A 4,946-nucleotide genomic window follows, 5' to 3' on the forward strand; every position below is an offset into this window, starting at 1 on the left:
GAGCGTCAATGTGCTTTTTTATATCCAAACATATGTTATACTCCATACCATCAAGATATGTTCAAACCTTTTGAACCGTGTCTTGCAAAGTGGGACTAGGAAAGCAACACCAGACAAACAAACAAACCACACACCAATTAGTTTTTCCTCTTTCATCACTCTCTCTCTATATATATTAGGCTTTCAGTGCAGTAAACTAAATATATGCCACTAAATATAGCATTGCATTTTGCTTCCAGTTAGCTCTCAAGGTAAAGGATGTGGCAAGTTAAAGACTATTCAGTTCATTGTGGTGTAAGGTTTTGCAGACTTGCGTTCACTTCATCAGACACGTTAGGTCAGGGGTTCGGAACTTCAGGCCCAGGGACTGAGGGTGGCCCTTCAAGCTTCTCCACCTGGCCCTCGGGACTCTTCCTAGCCACGAACCCTCTTCCCAGGACACGGCCCTTCACCAGCTTTGCTTCACACCTTCCTTCAGCGTGTTTGTCTGGCTGGAATGCATCCCTGAACTCTAATAAGGCCTTTCGCCTGTCTGGATGGAGGATTGAAAGGTATGTGTAGAAACTAGCTTGCTGTGCAAAGGTGACATTTGCATTTGTTGCTCCACCCACATTTGCTTCTGGCCCCACCCATCACAGACAGGTGGCCCTTGGAAGGCTGCCCAGAAGATAATGTGGTGCTTTGTCTGAAAACGGTTCTGCAGCCGTGTTGGGCAATATCGTCAGTTAGCAGGTATATATACATATGGATATGGGGGGCTGTCAACAGTGAGGTCATAGGGAAATTAATTGTAGCCTGCCCCACCCTGAGATTGTGGCGATTCTGATAAAACTTAACATTTATGTAAAATAAGCACAGCAGTGATTCAAAAAGCAGCTTTGCTGGTGATGGAAACATTTTGTCATTGCTAAGACATTTAGTGGGGTTAAAAACAAAACGAGCCATTATCTTGATTCAGGCCGCCAGTGACAGAATTCAACTTCTTGATAAGGAGGTGACAGGCTGTATGGAACAACTCTTCTGCATGTCCAGCCCAGCTCTTATCTAGGATCTGATCGACTCATGCAGTCACTGCAAGGAACTTCACCACCCGCATCAAAGCTGTCAGAGCTTGCTTTGGGAGGAATGAAAAGCACTATACAAATGGTATAAAATAATTGACCAGGCAAACAGTCCACCAGGGGAAGGTATTGTGGAAGAGCATAATGAAACACTCTTAAAAGGGATCTTACATATTTTTTATAATATCTGAGGGCAAACCATGTGTGTGTACAGGCTGAACAGATCACTGAGCAAACTTACCTGCATCGTTGTGTTAAAAATCCCATTTCCTTTAAAAATGTCAACATTTTTGCTTTGGGTACTTCCAGGCAAGTGTTTACTCTGGGACGGATGCTGTCCATGCATGTCAACATCAAAATGCCAGCCTGTCCTTCCTTAATCCAGATTTATATTTTCCGGAAAGAATCTGATAGGTTAAAACAGCTGGCTGGGGCTGATGGGAGGCGTTCTCCAAAATACCTGGAGGGTATTTGGCGAAGGTTAAAAAAACCCAGTTGCCAATGACCTGTCTGAATTACCCATTTGCAATATTAAGCACCCTTTGCCTCACTACTTTACAAAAAAAAAAATGCTCAAAAACAACGCAGATGGTGAGATTGAGGATGCCGCCAGACAGGCTAAAGAGAAGCATTTTCATATAAGGCCAGGGTTCAAATCCCCACGCAGACATGAAGTTCACTGGACAATCTCAGTCCAGTCATCCTGACCAATCTCACAGGGATGTTGTGAGGATAAAATGGTTCATATCCCTGCTCAGCCATGAAGCTCTCCGGGTGACCTCGGACTGGTCACCTCCTCTCAACCCTCACCTACTTTGCAGGGGGTTTTCATGTGTGTGAATGGTGATAAATTGGGGGCAGGTGAAAGAAACCATAAATGAGCTCCTTGGAGGAAAGGTGGGATGGAAATGTAATCAAGACTGGGAAATGTGTCCCTCTTGGCTTTTCTAGCTGGCCCTCAGAACTGTCCCCAGACCACACATGCCCACTGGGAAGTTGCTTATGAGTGCAGAGCAGAGTGATAAATAGTTGTGGAGCCTTTCTTGGGAGTTGGGGGAAATCTCTTCTGCAAAGATCAAGGACATGTCTGCTTCCTGTTAATGCTCATCTCTCAGAGCTGGGTTTACTGATGTCTTAAATGATGTATGGACTTTGCGTTGGCCGTCTGCCCATTCGCATGGCGCAGAATAATGGCCATTGATTGATTTTGTCTCATGGAGTCCCACTGCCTTTGGAGAACGTTCGCCTCAGACTAACCTCCACAGCCCCATAAAAAAATAAATTGCGAATGTAATTATCGTACGCCAGGGCAGAATAATACTAGCTAATTAGTCCTTCCATGCAATTACAATTCCAAACTCAAGTGGGAAGCAACCTTTGTCAGTAGTGCATGTGCGGATGCCGGAGTGAATTTCTATTCTAGGGCTTACTTGTTATTTTCTTACATTTACTGCAGCAAATGTTCCAGGAGTAGATTTACAGTAAGCCTTTCAAGCCAGCGCCAATCCTTTACAAAAGCATATATTAACTAATCAAAACAGCTTAAAAACTGGAACCCAGTGCTGTTTCAAAGCCTGCATTCTAAAAACCATTACAACATTTAACTTGTCTCTTAGATTGATAGGGCCTGTCTTTCGATCAAATGGTCTCCAAGGCCGTTTGCAACAGGAAATGAAGAATCAAATGCAACAGCAGTGAAGACAGAATGCCACCCTGGCCTTCACTCCGCCTCCAAAGGGACTGCCTCAAAGGGGTATATCCCTTTGGTGACAAGGCCAGCAAGAAATAGCTCTACTGCCCAGGAGTTGTGGTGTGGTCCCCATGTGCAGTGGAATGAGTCAGGGGGACCCTCAGGGTGGCAGAATGGAGTATATTATTTTCAGACCCCAGGTGTGGAGGTGAGGAAACCACACTTTTAATGCTTCTCTAAGGGAGAAAACTCTCTGCAAATAGAAATCCAGCACCATAAGGAGTGGGCTGGGATTTAAAAAAATTGCTCTGCTAAGCTAGGTTGGTGTTTTTTTTTGTAATGTTGGGTGTATTTACACAAAGGGATCGTTTTTTAAAAAATAGTATCCCTCCCACACCTACATCCTAAAGTGCTATAATCCATAATCTACCACCTCAATCTGCAAATATAGCTCTCTCTACAGGCTTCTCATCCAGGCCAGCTTCTGTCGCAGCAGAGATGCTGCGGCGTAGTGTTGGTGTTGAAGAGCATTCTTGTGTTCCCCTAGCTGCTGCTGTCCTTGTGTCCCAGGGACAATCCTCCTACAAAAAAGCAGTGGAGGTTGGTCCATGGGGGCAAATGAGGCACTTGCCCCAGCAACCGACAGAGTTTTTGGTAAATATATATTGCATCAAAGGGACGAAATAACCGGTCTGTTAATGACAGGTTGTTGACAGAATAAAGAAACTTAACGTTGATTACTACAAAGAGGCAAAGTCACACATGCTAAAGGAGCCATGCGGCTGACACTCAGGGAGCCATGACTAACTGACTGAGAACAAAGAAAGGAAGAGAAGGGTGGAAGGGGAGGAGTAAAGCCTGCAAAAACAACAGAGGAGAAATCAGAAGAGGAAAAAATATATTGCCTTTCTGTCTATTCCCCCCCCCCAACTGGTTCAGATCGCTTGTAACATGCGTTGGTGCTTTACCCCCAACAACCTCTATTTGCCCCTAGCCAGTCCCCACCTGCCTGTCTTCTTGCTTTCAAACAGTCCCGGAGACGGCAGCACTGCCCTGTCTTCTTCCTTCGCCTCCTTAGTCTCAGTGTTGCCCTTGTACAACTCTGCAGGGAGGAGGAAGATGGGGGCAAAACTGGAATAAGCTGGCTCTCCCTCCCTCCGGCTCTGGCTTCACGTACTGTTGGGCTCTCTGAAGTCTGCCCTCCCAGACCCAATGGGCACCAGCTGCCATGGGCTGTGACTCTCAGGGTTTCAGGCAGGGAACTCTCCCAACCCGGCCTGGGGATGCTGGGGATTGAGCCTGAGACCGTCTGCATGCCAAGCAGGCGCTCTGCCACTGAGAAGGCCCAGCCTCTTTAGGAAGCTTGCAAGCAAGGGGAATGCCCAGCTGTGCTGCCCCTGAAGGTGTTATTGGAGGCCAAAACCCCAGTGAGGTTAGCATCCAGAGACGGCACATTCTGGACAGAAATTGATCTCTTGTAACGTATCTGATCCCACCTGCACTGCTAAGAGTTTTTGATTTTTTTAATCTTTGGTCTCTATCCAATGCTGGTCTTACTCACTGTAGACCCATTGAAAATAATGGACATGACTTGCTTGGGTCCATTAATTTCACTGCTCCTTGTTGTTGTTCTATGACTTCAGGTCAATTATGACTTACGGCGACCCTATGAATCTTTTTTGGATACATTCATAGGGTTATCATGGTAAGAGGTATTCAGAGGTGAGTTACCATTGCCTTCCTCTGAGCCGACGGCACCCGGTATTCCCAGGAGGTCTCCCATCCAAGTACTAACCAGGCCTGACCCCGCTTAGCTTCCGAGATCAGACGAGATTGGGGGTGTTCAGGGTAGTATGACCCAACCCTTTAGGTTTATTTTGCTTTGAAGCTAATTGGTGATGGGAGTTTATTTATTTATTTAGGTACTCTTCAAAGCAGGAAACGCTCAGAATAAGAAGCGGCTCGTTTTCTCTTTCCAGAACAAAGAGTTAAGCAGCTTTTGAAGGTTTCAAACACAAGTCACAATTACAGGGTAATGCTGCTGCTAAGCTCTGCGCTAGGGACTCGAGGCTTGTGGGGGAAGTGATTATCGCTTCCTCCACCCCCCTAAGCAATAGGCTTTGCTACAGTATCAAATTAAATTAATACTAATAATCAGCAGGATCTCTGGGATTCGTGCATTTAGATACAATTGG

General features: G+C 45.8%; 1 pseudogene; it reads right to left on the bottom strand.

Moving 5' to 3' along the window:
* Window positions 1–4,497: 4,497 nt before the first annotated feature.
* On the bottom strand, window positions 4,498–4,614 carry LOC133374538 (5S ribosomal RNA; annotated as a pseudogene).
* Between the last annotated feature and the right edge of the window lie 332 nt (window positions 4,615–4,946).

This window comes from Rhineura floridana, chromosome 21 (genome assembly GCF_030035675.1).
Source record: "Rhineura floridana isolate rRhiFlo1 chromosome 21, rRhiFlo1.hap2, whole genome shotgun sequence".
Taxonomy (NCBI): domain Eukaryota; kingdom Metazoa; phylum Chordata; class Lepidosauria; order Squamata; family Rhineuridae; genus Rhineura; species Rhineura floridana.